Below are 19,506 nucleotides of genomic sequence, written 5' to 3' on the forward strand. Positions count from 1 at the left end.
CTTCTATTAACACAGAAGCCAAAGTGATCCTTTGGAAATAAAGTCATGTCATTGCATTCTTCGTAAGGTTCTCTGATGAATTCCTATCCCACTACAAATACAACATTATAATGGCCTCTAAGAACCCTACAATTCGTATCACCACCGCCACCAGCACCATGCTTCCCTTGCCTTTTTGCCTTTCTTTCCTCCTGTGTTGCCTTTATCTTTATATGCATGTGGTGATCTTCTTGATGCTCCTTAGACCAGGTAAGCTCTAGCCTCATGGCCATTGCACATGGGGTTCTTCCTATGTATAACACTCCTGCCTCAGGTATCCACATAGTTGTACTTTCTCATCTTCTTTAAGTCTTTGTCCAAAGTCCACATTCTCAGTGAAGAGCTTAGTGACCACTCTATTTATTTATTTATTTAATTTTATTTTACTGTTTTTGAGACACAGTCTCACTCTGTCACTCAGGCCAGAGTGCAGTGGCATGATCTCAGCTCACTGCAACCTCCACCTCCCGGGTTCAAGCGATTCTCCTCCCTCAGTCTCCCGAGTAGCTGGGGTTACAGGCACCCACCACCACGCCCAGCTTATTTTTGTATTTTTAGTGGAGATGAGGTTTCACACTATTGGCCAGGCTGGTCTCGAAGGGCCCACTTTCTAAGTCATAGATTATAACTTTTCACTATGTCCTTAGATGAACCAGTTGCCTAAGGCCTATTTTATAAAGACGCTAATCCCACTCATTATGGTCTCTGACCCAGTCACCTTCCAAAGGCTTCACTTCCTAATTTCATTACATTGGTAATTAGGTTTAACCATATTAATTTTGCAGGAAAGCAAACATTCAGACCATAGAAGCATTATTTATTTCAGTAAAAATAATACAGAGTAAATTAAAATTTTTTTATTACTCTTGAAGCATATTTTTAACGTGAGTTTATAACTTGACTAATTAAAACTGTCATTCAAAATCATCGCCACTGGATTAATGAGCGTTCTCCAGAGAGACACACCAATAGAATGGATAGATGGATTAATAGATAGATTATAGATAGATAGATAGATAGATAGATAGATAGATAGATAGATAGATAGACAGACAGATAGATAGACAGATAGATATTAGGAGAATTGGCTCATGCAATTATGGAGGCTAACAAATACCATGACAAGCTATCTGCAAGCTAGAGACCCTGGGATAGTGGTAGCATGACTCAGCCCCAGTCTGAACCCCTCGGGACGGGGAAGCCAATGCTGTCATTCTAAATTGGAGGGCAAAGGCCTGAGAACCCCAGGACTGTTGTTTTAAGTCCTGCAATCTGAAGATTGGAGAGACTACAATTCTGATGCCCAAGGACAGGGGAAAAGGAGTGCTCTAGCTCCAGTAGAGAGAGAAGGAAAATTGCCTTTCTTCTGCCTTTTTTGTTCTATCCCGTTCCTTCGATGGTTAGGTGGTGCCTGCCTACATTGAAGGAGCATCTTCCCTACTCATTCCACCAACTCACAGGCCAATCTCTTCTCTGCGTGCCCTCACAGACAAACCCAGAAGTAACCCGTCACCAGTTCTCTTAGGTGTTTCTTAATATAGTCATGTTGACACCTAAACTTAGCTACCACAGGCCCTTATTTTGAGGTTAATCAATCAAAAGTGGTGATAGCTCTAACCCCATTTTCTTTACTTAAGAAAACCAAGATGATATGAATTACTAGCAAACCACCAAATTAAGATGAAAATATTTCCCTAATTAATTATCGGTCCATTATTTTCTGACACTACAGAGTGATAAATCATCCCAACAGATAAACACTGAATCCCAGTACTTCTGAGGTACTATGATTCTTATTATATTAGAGATGTATTTGTTTACTATTATTCTAGGGATATTTTAAATACAATTGTTCCAGGTACCAAAAGAAGATAATTTTTAAAAGGAGACCAATCCATTTAAAATATACATTTAGAAAGTAAAACAGTTGAAATATCTTTGGTTCGTATGTTACAAAACCAATGTTATGAGAAAGAAAGGAAAGTGAGTCCTACTGCATTTGCTAATATTATGACAAGGTATACTATGATGAAAAATATTGATTGGCTTTTTTCATGTTAGTGAAATGCATCATAAATGCATTATGATTTAGCAACTCAGAGTAAAATTAAGTCAATTCTAGAAACAAAAACCTTTATGAGTAAAGCTTTATGAGTAAAGCTATAAGGCTAAATTCCTCAAGCTTCGGCTTTTTGAGTAAAACTCTCTCCACTTTTCTGTTAGAATATTTTATTCTCACTATGAATTTTTGGTGTTTCAATGATTGCATTTTTAGATGCATTTTTACCTGCTTCAACAAAGGTAAATCAACAGAGAGACAAACGTCTTAAAAAATGCATTTAATTTTATGTTTCATGCAATTTTAATCACAAACATGAATGTTAGCTAAGAGTAGTATATCATTTATCTAAAGTTTTAAATATAAATGTTTAATTTTGGAACTACTTTCATGAATAGGACTAAGCTCTGAACACCATTTTATTTTTCTTGATCTCTACCAAGAATAACATAGAAATGCAGAAAAAGAAAAAAAAAGATACTTGAAAGTAGCTGTTGGACTTAATTATTTTCTAAAATAGCACTTTTTTTTTTTTTTTTTTTTTTTTTTGAGACAGAGTCTCGCTCTATCGCCCAGGCTGGAGTGCAGTGGCAGGATCTCTTCTCACTGCAGGCTCCTCCTCCCAGTTTCAAGCCATTCTCCTGCCTCAGCCTCCTGAGTAGCTGGAATTACAGGCACCCACCACCACACCCGGGTAATTTTTGTATTTTTAGTAGAGATGGTGTTTCACCATGTTGGCCAAGATGATTTTGATGTCCTGACCTCCTGATCCGCCTGCCCCGGCCTTCCAAAGTGCTGGGATTATAGGCATGAGCCACCGCGCCCGGTCGTAATTGTATCTTAATCTCTTAATAATGGTAACAATAAAACTAGAGAAAGTCTAGGTATCAAACACCTATTGTGCACCGGATGTTGTATGAATATTATTCCAAGCATTCCAACAAATCTCTCAAAAAACTTCGTTATATAGATGAAGAAACTGTGTCAGACCAAATAGTAGATTGCATCATTATTTTCAATTCTTTAGTCCTTTCTTCATTCATAAACTTTGCCTTTTGGCCAGTTCTTTCAAAATAGGAGTCGAGTATATTTCTCCATTCTTTGACTGTAAATGGCTTATGTTGGAAAATAGAGTGTGTCCAAATTTTTAATCTAGGCCTTAAAAACTGGGATGTTTCTACTTTCTTCATGCAACATAGCCATTGCAAAATTAAGTCCACACTCTAGTTTGCTTGCGAGTCTGAAAATAAGAGAAAATCATAGCAGAGCTGGCCCACCTCATATATAGACCAGCAGAAAAAGCAGATTCATCTGCCTATTGCAGGATGATATAGAGACTCACAGCTAAATCCGTTCTAAATCAGATAAACATCAACTGTCCTGTAGATGCATGAGTAAAAATAAATGATTGTAGTTTTAAGCCACTGAGTTTTGGGAAAGTTTGTCAGACACGAAGAGCAAACCAATGCAGAAAGTTTAATAGCTTACTCAAAGTATCACAGCTAGCATGTGGTGGAACTAGGTTTAAACCTTGAATAGTCTTGCTATAGAGCTTGAACTCTTTAAGCATTATGATTCTACTCATATCCTTCACCCTTTAAACCATCAAGAGTTAGTAATGACAAATATGAATCTATTTTAGGCCTATATTTCAAGCTACAATTCATAATCAATAGAGTGATCCTACATTCAGATTTACCTAAGATAGATCCAGTTTTCCTAGCATGCTTATTAATAGTGCCACCTGTGCTCTAAAAAGTTCCATTTATTCACCAAATGAAACTAGTGAAGAAGTTGATGCTAGTGAATACTAGTTAATCTAATCATTAATCATTCTGTATTGTCTTCATTCTGATAGCCAAAGAGAAGGAGCCAATTGGAGAACAAAAGTGTAATTTGTAATTTGGGTTGAGGATAAAAAAAGAGAGACTGTTGGCAACGTGACTCTCAAGATCATCGTTCCATCGACTGTGTTGGAAAACCGAACTTAGAAAAGATAATCAGTTTCACAACTATTGATTTTTGGGTACCCAAGGGGGTTAAAAGGATTGGGTCATTTATTTAGAGTTGTTTTAATTTTGGAATATCTATAATATCCTGTGGATTTTAATACGAAAAAAAGAAATCTGGGAGTCTGTAAAGAGAAATGGGATACAGTCTCAGCCTTGAATTAATAAACTGTATTATATTAGATATTTTAGCTATGCTATGTAAATCTTCATTAGTCTTCCATAAACTAGAAAGGTAATAGTACATTATCCAACTAACAGGGTCATGAGAATTAAATGAAATAGCATTTAAGGAAGTGTTATATAGTTACACTGTTAATTTTAGCTTTAAACATGATATCACTGGAGTACTGAGACACATTTAGGTTTAGCAGTAAAATTTAGAATAATATATTTCATTTTTGGATATTATATTTAATTTAAAAATGATTAAAATATTCATTTTTTCCTGCTTTATTGATTTGTAATTGACAAAAATTACATGCATTTACAACATACAATATGATATTTTGATATATGTATACATAGTGAAATGATTAACATAATCAAGCTAATTAGCATATCCATCACATGACATAGTTAGCATTTTTTTGTATGTGGTGAGAACATTTAAGAAATATTATTCTAGCATGTTTCAAGTATAAAATACAGTATTATTAACTGTAGTCATCATGTTGCTCATTAGATCTCCAGAACTTATTCATTCTGCATTACTAAAAGTTTGTACCTTCTGACCAACATCTCTTCATTTCCCCTACTCCTGCACCACCTGGCAACCAACATTCCACTCTCTGCTTCTGAATTTAACTCTTTTAGATTCTACATTTAAGTGAGATAATGCAGCATTTTTGCTTGTTTGTTTGTGCCTGGCTTATTTCACCTAGCATAATTTCTTCAGTGTCCATCCATGTTATTGGAAATGATGAGATTGTCTTCTCTTTTAAGGCTAATATTCTATTGAATATATATATTCATATATTGTATTGAAATATATATATATATACACACACACACACATAACACACATTTTCTTTCTGATTATTCATGGCTATAAGACAAAAAAGTTGTCTTTTATACCTAACATTAGCACTCTGACTGCAATCTCTAAAAAACTATACTTAACAAGACTTACAGTTAATAGAATTGAAGAAATATCATTTGGATGTAATTCATGTGGCTCCCTGAAGATTCTTGGCCTGTACTTTGTGTACATTTTTTTTTACATGTTATGTGTTATGATACCTCTAATCTCATTAGCCCATAATAATTAAAATACTATCATTAATGACTTCTGTTACTGGCCATGAGGAAATAGCTGTATCACATCAACCATTTCACTTAGAACAATTTTGAAACTATATAACATTTTTAACAATTAAGTATTGGAAAACAACAAAGACATTCAGAACTTGAGGGGACACTATCCTAGGAAGAATAATGAAATACAAAGAGGTAAGGACAACCATTTCTATAATTTTTCCAATAAGATAAATCCCTGATTTCCAATTTCAGATGTAGAGGCCAAGCAGAAAAATGAGGATTTTAAGCTTTTAGCAGCTTCATTGTGAATTCCTAAACTGGACTGGCTTCGGAGACCAAGAAAACAAACAGAAAGTGACTGTTAACAGGGCAAAAACAAACAAACAAAAACACTAAACAGAGCTTTCTAAATTTAAATAAAGGGAAACTGGAATTCAGGAACTAGTAAGAAAAAGGAGGTTTGGTAAAAGCACAAGGCTTCCAGTTGTGACCCTTAAAAGATTATGTTTTCTAGGAGTAATGCCAAATCAGAAATAGTCAAATCCCTAGAAACTTGAAAATCACACCATCTGTCCTCTTGACCAAGTCAACTTGATCTGCTTTTATTACAATTTTGGGGCAGGAGAAGTTGAATCTTATCCAAAGGAAATTAACATCATTCTCGTCTTTTATAATATGCACACAACTCACAGAATTTACTTTTCTAAAAAAATAGCATACACACCTCTTTGAAAAAAAGTTAGCAGTGTTCACTAAAGTCAAATATACGCAATCCTATGGACCAGAAATTTTCAACAGAATTGCTATTTGTTTCAGAAGGCATGCACATGGGTGTACATAGCAGAATAATTCAGAGCAGCTCCAACAAAACTATAAACAACCCAAATAATCATTAACAAGAGAAATGGATAATTTTTGTGTATTCATTTAATGGAATGCTGTAAAATAGTGAAAGTGAGCTAGCTATTTCTACATGCAACAACATGCATGAATCTCACAGAATTCATGCTTGAGTAGAAGAAGGTAGACACAAAACAGTAGTGCCTATGTGATTCTACTCCCAGGGACTTCAGTAACAGCAGAAGTGATCTATGATAAATAGAAGTTACAACATTCTGTTGATTCTGTTGATGCTCTGTTTCCTTCCTGGGTGATGGTCTACAAACATGTTCAAATAGCAAATTTATCAAATTGTGTGTTTAAGATTTATGCACTTTTCTGTATATATGCACTTTTCTGTTATGCTTCAAAAATTCACTAAAAGTATACATAGAATAGTGTTTTCACTAATCTATTTGTTGTATTATTATGTAAGTGATATTCGCACATTAGTAGGTGAAATGGAATGGAGCATTCAGGTGCATATAAGTTTGAATCTATTTTATTGTAAAGAAGACATTTTGAATTAGATGGTAAAGTGTGGTTCATTAAATTGGGTATGGAAGTTTTGATGAAGAAGATGAGATAAGACAGATAAGTAGAAGTTAGCCAAGTGAAGCACCCAGAATTAAAAGAGATTACCTGAAAATATCCTGTAATCCGTAGAAGTTAGCCAAGTGAATGACCAAGAGTTAAAAGAGATTATCTGAAAAAAATCCTATAATCCAATCAAGTGCACATTGGTCAATCTGGTTATCTAATGAAAATAATGGCTTATTTTCTGTGTTGTTGATTTTGAGACCACAGCAAATGTTTACTAAATTCTTCCTGGGTCTTTATGCACTTTTTGTTTATTTTCAGTGGACTCTTCTGATGCTTTTACCTTTTATTTCTGATGGACCTATAACAAATTATTATTGCTCTACTTTATATTTGAAACATCCGCAAGGTTCTCACTTTGCTCTACGTGCTATACCTATTGTTTACCTATATTATCTAATTAAATCTTAACAGTAACCAAAAGCAAATATGCATGGAAACATATATTATAACAGCATATATAGACATTTACATATGTGTGTATCTGTACATTTGTATATATGCATCTATTTGAATGTGTGTGTGTGATAATTGTAAACATGTGTGAGACCAAGGACAATGACATTTCTCTTTAACTTTCAGGTAAAAGGGGATTATGACATATAATATTCTTGCACTGTTCTTTTAGTTTATCCTTTAGATCCCAACTTAAATGTTTTCTTCTCTGAAATATTAGTTTTTATGTCAAATGACATTTTTAGTTTTATCTTCACACTTAATCACAGTTTTAAATTATTGTATGTATTTTATAATGTATTTATATTTCTGTATTTTTTGTGTAATATCCATCTCTTCCAAAAAGGCGGGGGACTTGGTTGTCTTATTCAACTCTATGTACCGAGTCTAGAATTTTTTTTTTTTTTTGCATAAAAGTAGTACTCAATACTCAATAATTTTTTATTGAATGCATAAATAAGAAAAAAGAAAACAAAGTCAAGACAGAAAACCTGAAAACTCTTACAGAGAGATAGAAGTTTCTCAGACATCTGTTCATTATCTTTTCAGATTCAAGCACTTAAATTTGAGGAACTCTGCCATAGGAAATCCCAGAATAATCATATTACAGTATATTTTCTATTGCTCATATATCCAAAATACTATCTGAAAAGTAATACATTTATTATTTAAATAAATTTAGGTCAAGTTTTTTCCTCACGACATAAGATTTTAAGCAGAATAATACTATGAGAGATGAGATTTCTGAAAATAGTCTTTATGAATAGCTAATAGAAGCAGGTACTGCCCAGAAATACACCATATTAGAAGATTGTTTGAATGTGGTGACCTGAGCACAGCTACCTAATCTTCTCTCTCAATTTTAGTCTTTCTTTTAGTCAGATGGCTCCTGCAGGCACTGATCATCTGTGTTCAAGAGATGCTTTGGGTTCTGGTGAGACTTGACACAGAAAATTGTGGAAATTCCTCCTTCTTCCCCTTGTGCTAGACAAAGACCTAGAAGAAAATTCAAGACTCTTGAGTAGAACATGAAAGAGGCTAAACATAGAAGGACATTGTCCCAAAGATATAGGAGAGGGGAAAGAAGGCTGGGAGGCTGTCTTAGTCTATTTCTGCTGCTGTAACAAGACACCCCAGACTGAATCACTTATGAAGAATGGAAGTTTATTTGGCTCATGGTTCTGGAAGCTGGGAAGTCCAAGAGCATAGCACTGGCATTTTGTGCAGGCCATCTCATGGTGGAAAGCAAAAGCAAGCATGTGAGACACAAGGTAGAAACTGGACCCAATTCCTTTTTGTGTCAGGAGCCCACTTTTGTGATTCCTAACCCACTCCTAAGTTAATGGTATTAATCTCTTCATGAGAATGGAGCCCTCATAACCTAATCATCTCTTAAAGTTCCTGTCTCTCAACCTGTTTCAGTGATAATGAAATTTCAACATGAGTTTTGAGGGGGCCTTTTAACCATAGCAGAGACCTATGAGAATATATTAAAATATTTTACTGATATGAAAAAAATTTAAATATAGAAATAAATGATTGTTCTAGAAAAAAATGTTTAACACAAATGGCAGAGGGTTAATGTCTTTAATATAGAACATTTTCTTACATATTCTCTAAAAATGGAAATATTATACCATAAAAAGTAAACATAATTCATTCAGTGAGCCTTAATTCTTGAAAAGCAAACCCAAATGGACGTAAAACTTAAATAAGATGCTCAAATTTAATGATATTTAAGGAAATACAAAATAAAGTACAGTAATCCCTGTGTACTTTAATATCCATGAGAGTTTGGTTCCAGGACATCCCACAGATACCAAAATACATGGATGCTCAAGTCTCTGATGTAAAATGGGATATTCCTTGCATATATCTACCCACATTTTCCCATACGCTTTAAATAATTCTATATTATTTATAATATTTAATATAATATAAATAGTTGTTATATTGTATTGTTTAGGAAATAATGACAAAAAATCTGCATATGTTCAGAACACAGGTAAACATTTTTTTTTTTTCTGAATATATTTAACTTGAGATCGGTTGTATTCATGGATAGAGAACCCATAGATAGGAAGTGCCAACTGTAAATGATGTATCATTTCATGCTGATCAGAATAACTAAAAATATTTTTTAAAATCAGCTTCTGGTATAAGATGAACCTCATAAGTTGAGGTGGACAATAGTATATAAACAGTTATCAATGTTAAAATAAAAATTATTGCTTATAAACCCATTTCACAGACTGGAAGACATCCAATCTCCAGAGAGAAAAGCATCAGCACACATTATTAAATGCAGATGTAAAATCTTTTTTAGTGAAGCATTATTTGAGTTGGCAAACTACTCAAGGAGTATGCTTACTGTTGGAGAAATGATGAATAAATTTTGGTACAACTCTATGGACTATTCTAATTCTATTAAAAGAACGAATTGAACTGTGCTAGTTTCACTTTTTTTGAGATGAAGTCTTGCTCTGTCGCCAGGCGGGAGTGCAGTGGAGCGATCTTGGCTCACTACAACCTCTGCCTCCCGGGTTCCAGCAATTCTCCTGCCTCAGCTTTCACAGTAGCTGGCATTACAGGTGCATGCCACCACGCCCAGCAGGTTTTTGTGTTTTTAGTAGAGACTGGGCTTCACTATGTTGACCAGGATGGTTTTAATCTCTCTTGACCTTGTGATCCACCTGCCTCAGCCTCCCAAAACGCTGGGATTACAGGTGTGAGCCACTGTGCCCAGACTTGCTACATATTTTTTAAGGAGGAAAACAAGCTACATAAATATGTACATAAAAGTATTTTTTTGGCTAAATTTGTATACATCTATACATCTATCTATTTTTCTATTTCTCTCTATATAAATAAACTCCAGTATACAAATTGAGAGAAAAAGAGTTGTTCTTGTGTTGATGTGGATAAAGAAGAAAATAGTGAGAAGCCAGTGATAAAAGCAACATAAAAGTAAATTAAAGTTTAATAAAATATAATAAAGACCCAACACACGAGAAACTGCCAATGATATATGATGTTTGCTCGTATTCTCTGCTTTTTTCTTGTGCATTTTCCAAGCAATGGTTAATTTCGTTGTCAACAAAATCCTATCTTCTCTCAAATATGCAAGAAAGCACACTACCAATTTTCTACCATTATCGTTTTTCCCCTTTTCCCATTCTTTTGAGACTGCTTCTATATCTACCTACACCCAATTTTGTGTTCACATTTAAAGCAAAATTTCACAAGGACCTCTTTATATCTTCTAGCACATAACTAAATATGCTCTTGTTAAATTCAAAAATGTCCTTTATGTTACTAAATCCAATGGTCAAATTCCCATCCTCCTCTTTCTTGATTAATTAATGCCTTTTAACTTACTAATTTTCTCTTCCTTCAAGCACCTCTTCATTTGAATTCCAACACACTCAAATCTGATTTTATCTTTAAATTTCCTAATGGATTGTTTTTTGATTTTGTTACTCCTCCTTCCTCATCTACCTGAGTGTTGAATGATGGAGAGTCCCGAGCTAAATCTTTTTGACCTCTTCTTTTTTCTACGAATACTTATGCTCTTGGTTATCTTATTAGTCCCAAGGCTTTAAAAAATTTTATATCCAGCAGATAAAGACCAGCTTTCTTTATCTCCTGAGACTAGTGTAGATTTTGGAAAGAAATAATAATAATATTAATAAAGAACTTTATCTCAATCAATAAATAACCCTATCTTGTTATCCTTGATTTCTCTTTTTGTTTTCCTTAGATACCAGGTCTAATTTATGAGTAAATCCCATGGACCCAACCTCAAATATACATTTATAATCTGACCACTTCTCGCATCTCTACTACCACCAGGCTAGCCTAAACCAGTATCATGAGTAGTCTGTATTATAAGAGTTTTCATAATAGTTTCCCTTTCTTCCATACTTCAAATCTACTCATAGCATAATAAATAACTTGTTAGGTATGTGACTGCTTAATTCCCCCCATAGACTTCCCATCTGAATAAGTGCAAAAGCCGAACTCCTAGCATTGACTGACTATTGTCCTTTTATTTCTCTTTGTCTACGCTCTTTAGTTCACTTGCTGCATACTCTGCTACTCTGCCTCACTTGCTTTTTCCCCCCACTTTAGGTATCCCCATGGCCAACTTTCTTGTCTCTTTAAGATCTTTTCTCAAATTTCACATCCAGAGTGAGGTCTTCCCCATTAACTAACCTCTTAAAATTAAACCGTAAGCATCACCCTAACATCTGCCCCTTAACCCAATCTACTGCATTATTTTTCTCCATAGCATTTTTATTGCCATCAATATACCTGTGTTTCCCTTTGGTTTTCTTTAGTATCTTCCACACTAGAATGTAAAGGCAGGCATTTTTGGCATGTTTTGTTCTGTGTAGTTAAACCAGTCCTGGCACCACAGTTAGTACTTAATAAGTATTTGGTTAATGAATAAATGAAGAAGTAATATGATCTCATTTATGATCTTCATAAATATACATATGCATGTATAAATATGTATTCTTTAGACACATGTATAAAGAAATGTTAAAAATAAAATTAAAATGAATGTCTATGTAGAATCTGGTATGATTTGAATATACCAAAAATCTGTTGGTCTGAGGAAGATATTTCTAATAGTTGAACAATTTGTAGGAATATTGAAGATAGATGAACTTTTGAGAGATTTGATATAAACATGAAGAAGTTATTGTTATTTCATGTTTTTAAAGGACTATGAGGTTTTAAAGTTTTTAAAGTTTTAAAAGAGCTATGCATTAGATAATTTTAGAATATTCTTGCTATTTTAAAGTTGGCTTTAAAATATTAATCAGCACATTCCCCATGTTCTTCATGTGTGGTAGAGGTAACCAAAGTTCTTTTTTCCTATATCTGAAAGCTTGAACTATCCCAAATTTAATAAAGGAAACTATTTGTATGGATATTAAAAATAGTATAAAATACCTCTCAAAACACACATTTTTTATTACGTTTTGAAAGCATTTCTATGCAAAACATAAATTTTTTATTTGCTTTTCAAATAGACAGCACTAAAATTTTTAATTTAAAATGATCAATAGGTAATAGGAACATTATATCAACCTTTCACTTCTTAAACTGACACTCAAAATTCTTTATGATTCGTAATAAGTGTGAGAACAAAAAAGAGGATTAAAAATTGATTCCCAATAAATTGAAAGGATTAGTGTTTTCTTTGGCATAGAAACTTACTGAGAAACTCAAGATAGAGTGGTACATTTTAAAATGGTAATTGATGTCTTAAAAACACACAATGTTGTAGGTTTAAAAATGAAGGCTTGTAGAAGAAGAAAAAAATGAACAAAATAGCTTCTCTCTGATACCGTCTTTCAAATAGCTGAATAAGTAATGCACATTTTTTAAATGAGAATTGCTGATGTAGTGACAATATACTTTCTACTAAAATGAACTATTTACTTATTCTATTCAAAGAACAACTTGGTTCATTTCAAAGCATTTTGAGGCTTCTTCAGAATGAAAGAATGTGGCAGCTGTAAGAATTTTCTGCATATACAAATGCATGAATTTTTTCCATATACAATTGCATAATTTAGGAGAAAATCACCTACCTGCACAGGGGCTTTGCTTTCTTTTGGGGTATTAAGCCCATAGTAAATATAGGCTTCATTTGGAATTAGTTGGACTATCAAATCATAGTCAATTCTACAAGTTGCTTTATAAACTAATGAATTCTTGTAGTGAAACCTGCTTAATAGGTGGATATTATGGCATGGCTTTATTTAGTCATCCTAAGTAAGAAGATGAGAAACTATTTTAGAGTTTCTGGTTATCACAGATGGAAATTTTAGATAAAAATTATGACCCACTAGGTTTTCAGAAGGCTGAGAAGTTACACACACTTGAAGTTGAGGGTCTTGCCATTCCACACGTGTGTGATCTTGGACAAATCATTTATCACATCTGAGTTTCAGTTTTCTCATTGAAATACATAACAATACTTTATTCAAAGGGGCTTTAGATGATGAATGCAAAAACTCAATATAATAAGCAAAATGTTTGTTCTCATATGAATTATTACAATGAAAGAAGGTGATTAAAAATAGGTAAGATTATTGTGTAAATGATTCATGAAACAAGGACATTAAGGAGTTGAGAATGATGGTTCATGTGTCATTGGCTTATGTGGTTATTGCTATCACTGAGAATTTAAAAAATAGTTTTAGAGATCAAAGGAGGTAAAAATGGTTTTTTGAACTTAGAGCCCTGGGGCTACATCTAGACTATGTAAAGCACTCAGCTGGAAATTGAAAAAAAGATTAGTTTTGGTGTTTTTGTCCCCTCCTAGTTTGGGGCATTTTAAGGATTCCACAAATTTCACTTGCTTATTTAACTAATACCAGTCAACCATTTCAAGGGAATTTTTCACTCAGACTGGTTGATTTTCTGGCCCATTAAGACAGCTGATTCAATTCAACTGAGATTATATAGTTTAATCCCCCATGCATGTTGATTGTCCTACCAAGTGGCAGCAGGCCACGGCTATAGGTAATCTTTCATGTAACTTTTATCTACATTTGGGTATTTCTTTGGCTTTTAATGTGGTGGCTAGGGGTTGGATCTCAAGTATTTGGAATTGCATCATTGATTCACGTGCTGAAAATGATAGCTAGGAAGCCAAAAAACTTAATATATTTTGCCTTTCATGAAGGCATCTCTCTTAGTGGAGAACTGACTGAAGTTTCACTGCTAGAATCTGTTTCGAGGAATTAAAGACACAGAGCTGTAAATCTTAAAGTGCTTTGGATTTTGAAAAAGTTATCTTTTTTAAATGTTACTGAATTTGAGAAGACAATAGAGGTCTTTAGGTCAATGATTCTATTTAGAATAGATCAATATTATTTAGTGATTTGTTGATTATAGTAAATATGTCCAGAAAAATCTGATTAAACTATTTATAATACCTATTTTCCTTGATGTAGATTTACAGATCATAGTAAAAAGTTTGAATTTTATGCTAAGTGCAATAAGAAGTCACAAGCAGATAAATGACATAATTTTAATTACATTTACGGAGGATTACTCTGGCTACGGTGTAGAGGATGGGCTGTAAAAAGATGTGAATGGAAGTGAGATATTAGCTAATAAGCTATTGCTCTAATCTAGATGGGAAATGAAAGTGGCTTTGACTGAGGTTGGGAGCAATGAAGAAAGTGAAAGTGCTTAAATTCTACATATACTTTGGAAGCGCAGCTGTGAGGAGATAAGAATAGATTAATTTTAGAAGGTAAGAAAGAACCGTGGTTGAGCTTGAGCTATTTTGATAAAGCAAATCAATAAGAGATGGAAAAGATTGCAGGAGAAGCAGGTTTGGAGATAGAAGAATAAAGTGTTCTCTTTAGAACAAGTTAGTTTTAGAACAAATTATATTAGGGACAACCAAGTGGAGGTGTTGGGTGTATGATTGGCTATGAGTCTGGATTATGAGGAAGAGTCTGAACTTCAGATAGAAATTTTCACCTTAAGTATTTTAATCCACGGAGTTGGATAAAAGTCTGTTTGTCTATCTATTAATATCTATCTATCTATCTATCTATCTATCATCTATCTATCATCGATTGATCTATCTACCTACTTACTTAACTTCGTACCTACCTAACATACAGAGAGAGAGAGAGAGAGAGAGAAAGCTATTTAATGAAAAAGGGCCAAGGTTCTATTCCTGAAATTATTCAATATTTAAAGTTCAGACAGAGAAGAAGCTAACAGAGGAGATTAAGAAAAAAAATAGAGAAATAGTAGAATTTATTTTCATTAAGATCAAGGAAAAAATACTAAGATAAAAGGAGAAACGTAGGGATCATGTGGTTCAGATACTATGAAGAAGTTCTTAACGTATGGGGAAAGTAATAATTTTGGATTTTCAATATAAATTCACAAACATCAATGGAGTGGTGAGAATGAAAGTCCTTTTGGAATGCGAAGAAGATAGAGTGAGAAGTAAAGAAGTAAAGATTGAAAGGATGCACTATTCTTATGAATTCTGATGGACTTTTCCTGTTAGAAATATGAACAAAAAAGAATAACTGCAAATTAAATATTCTTTGGAATATTATACAATAAAAGTAACATTATTAAGACAATATTTAATGTTTTTTTAAGGAAGTAAATTATAATTTGATTATCATGACTGCATTCTAATGAGAATAGATCATAGTATAATTGGTGGGCACTTTTTCATGACTGTGGTTATTAGAGACTGGCTCTACAAGGGATAAGAAAATACAGGAAAACTCCTGATTAAAAAACATGTCAATGGCAGACAACAAAGTGTGAAACTATGAGGTGTAAGATACAAAATCTTTATCTCTCACATACAACAATTAGTAAAATTGACTTTGCTTATTAATGCCATGGAGAGTGAACTTTCTTTTGGTCATATGTTAGCCATTGGGCTTATTTGCTTTTATCTCTATTTTTGCACTTCTTTTTCTCTTCTTAGTATCAAGCTGGCCCCTACAGGCTACCCTTTCACAGGCTCCAATTTTATCTAGTTTCTGTATGCTTTGTTCAATGGGGAGCAATAACAAGGACTGAGAAGATGGAGGGAAGGTATTCTAGGATATCCCTCTCCAACTACCCTTTTCAGGGGGATTGTGTCCAGCAGTGGATCTATCTCCTCTATAGCATTTGTTTCAACCATGTAGGTCCCCCGTGAACCCGTCCGGGCCCATCTGCTAACACTGTCTCAAACCTTTGCTTTCCAGATTAAGGGTGGTAACACCTACTTTCTTCTTTGGGTTCTCAGCTATTTCATCAACGATGTAACACATTCACTGGATTAAATTCCTTCTTTTTGAAGTATTTAGAAAAGTTTCTTTTTGTCTGCTTACCCTTACTGATAAAAACATAAATATTATATACAATATATAGTTTTTATATATTAAAATAAATATATTTATAATTATATAATTTATTTATAAACACATTATATTTATAATATATATGTAAATTATAATCTAGGTGGGAAATGAGGTGGCTCTGACTGAGGTTGGGAGCAATGAAGAAGTTGCAACTGCTTAAATTTTACACATACTTTGGAAGCACAAATATACATGTAATAAAAATATATATTTGTATATTTTGTAAGCAGACTACATATATATATATTTATCAGTCAGAGTAAGCAGACAAAAAGAAACATATATATGGCAGAGTTCTGATTCTTGTTTTGTATGGGATGAAAGAAGAGGCTGACTGCAGCAGACAGCAGCTTCCATATACTCTCACAACAAATAACAGTGTTAATACAGGACTATTTTAAGAAGCAAATCTTCAAACAGTTTTACTACAACTTCTGCACTACTCTGGATTATCAACTATAATGGAATCAGAACTTACAAGCTAATTTTTGTTTTCTCACTGATTTTTAAGACTTCTTTCTTTCATAGCTGCAATTTTTATATTATCCATGATGGTTTAGTGGTAATATCCTTAACAAAAGTTCAACAATATAGTTCTACTCCTATTCTTATTAGATATTTACCCTAGCATTCTTTTTCTGTTTTTTTTTTTTTTTCCTTTTTTTTCTTTTTTTTTTTGAGATGGAGTGTCTGTCGTCCAGGCTGGAGTGCAGTGATGCAATCTCAGCTCACTGCAACCTCTGCCTTGCAGGTTCAAGTGATTCTCGTGCCTCAGTCTCCTAAGTAGCTGAGATTACAGGTGCAAGCCACCATGCCAGGCTAATTTTTATATTTTTGGTAGAGATAGGGTTTCATCACATTGACCAGGCTAGTCTCGAACTTCTGACCTCATGTAATATGCCTGCCTCGGCCTCCCAAAGTGCTGGGATTATAGGCGTGAGCCACCATGCCTGGCCTACCCTAGCATTCTTGATAAAACTGTTTCTCTTTTCTTAGTTCCCCTCCTTAATCAAACTTCTGTGATATTTTCCTTCATCATTAAAGCTAGAGTTTATTTTTCTATCTCCTCATAATTAGTTCCTTCTGAGCATATAAAAGTTAACTACCTTGATAATATTCTTTTTCCAGTGACTTTTTCCTGTAATCTGGATCAGATTTATCTCAGTGCTAGAGCAACTAACATTTACTCCATATTTACAACTAACTCAACCTTGTCCCTCTGTTCCAATTAACAGTAGAATAATGAAATATTTTTTCCAATTTTGACACCTCAGGCATTTGCTTGTAGTTTTAGCAGCTTTGCTGATATAACTTTAAAACAAGGATATAACCTTTTATTGTTTGCAAATTTTTAAGAACATTTTTAAAAATTATGGCTCTTGACCAAACATTGTAGTGTTTATTTAATACAAATGGGACAGGGAATAATCTCTTTCAAGGGTAGAGCTAGAACCTAAATAAATTTCAGCTTAACAGAAAAACAAAACTATCCAAAAGTAGAAAGAACTGACTCTGGAGATAGCAAATTTTATAGCCTGGTAGGATGGGTAAAGATCAGTAGGATGACTGCTTGGCATATGGATTGTAGAGGAGAATTAGCTATCGGGGATGGGCAGTGGAACATTATGATTAAGACCACAAGTTAGAGAAAGAGAGAAAGAAGGTGAGTGCTGAGCGCTATATTTAAGTCCAAGTTAAGATATTTAGTAGCCTTGTGACCCTGAGCTAAAAACTTAATATCTCTAAACCTCAGATTTCTCAACTATAAAATGAAGATAGTGACTTTGGTGTACGTTGTGAGGGTTAAATAAAATTCAACGAGAAACTATATGTTAAATAATCATAGTCACTACCGTATAGTTAGCTCTAACACTCAGTAGGTGCTTTTACTACTTTATTATTATTATTAGTCAGTTGGATTGTTTGATTTTATGGGCTCTACCAATTAGGAAAGTCTGTGATTACATAATTCCATTAGAATAGCAACCTCCTCAAAACTGACAGTTGTATTTTAAGTCATGGCAAAGAAAATGCAGTGGTGTTTAACCATTACAAATAAAGTTATAAGGAATGTTATCACTCGCTGTGATGTGTATAAAGACCCAACTTTCTTATCTATATATATATCTAGATTTAGCTCTACTTATGTGGAGCCTAAATACCTCCTACAGTTCTAAAACTTAATATGTAAAATAAAGGGGGAAGAAAAAACCCTCTTTTTATGATTTTTTATTCCTTAGAGTTTATCAAATAAAAACTAGAAATTTGGAAGTATGGGTTAAATTCTATTTTCCATAGAATCATATCAAAAGATGGACAAGAAATATTAGTGAAGTTAATACTCTCTAATTTGCTTCTCTTATGGATAAGGCAATACACTAAGAATTTAATAAACATTATAGTAAAGCCTCATAGCCACAATCATTCTGTTTTACAGATGAAGAAACCCGTGTTTAGGAAGGCTAAGCAAGTTGTGCAATGTCAAAAACATAATATATGAATGGTGTCAAATGAACTCAGTTCTCAGCCTTTAAAATCTAGGCACTCATTTTATTCCTTCATAGTTCTGTACAAAAGTTTTATTCTAAATTAGCAGAGTCTGCATTCATAGATAAAAGGCTAATTCAAGGAGCTGAAAAGTCACAATCTTTTTACTGCTATTTCACAATTTAGAAGTTAGCACTCTTTCTGACTTTTAGATTGCATTTTCTAGCTAACCCCAGAAACATCTGAAACAAAGTAATTTAGTGTTGATTTCTTGTAACAGATCTTACCCTGACAAGACTTATCCCTCCATCACAGCTCCAGTGGCTATAGGATGAAGATACTTGAAAGGCACAGGGTTTCCAACTAAAATGCAAGCATCTCTGTAAACTAGTTTCTTCTTTTTTAAAAATAAACTTTTTATTTTAGAATAATTTTATGGTTACAGAAAAGTTGCAAAGATAACACAGAGAGTTCTCATATATCTCACACCCGTACTTTTTATGATTAACATCTTACATTAATACGATACAGTCATCATAACTAACAAACCAATAGTAATACATTATTATTAATTAAAGTCCACACTTTACTTAGCTTTCTTCAGTTTTTACCGAAAGTCCTTTTTCTGTTCCAGAATCCCATTCAGGATACCACATTACATTTAATTGTCACATTGCCTTAGACTACTCTAGACTAAATTTTTCCAACTTTCCTTGTTTCTTATGACCTGGAAAGTTTTGAGGAATACTAGCCAAGTGTTTTGTAGATGTTCCTAACTGGGGTTTGTCTAATGCTCTCT

The sequence above is a fragment of the Rhinopithecus roxellana genome, chromosome 12, assembly GCF_007565055.1.
Source record: "Rhinopithecus roxellana isolate Shanxi Qingling chromosome 12, ASM756505v1, whole genome shotgun sequence".
NCBI lineage: Eukaryota > Metazoa > Chordata > Mammalia > Primates > Cercopithecidae > Rhinopithecus > Rhinopithecus roxellana.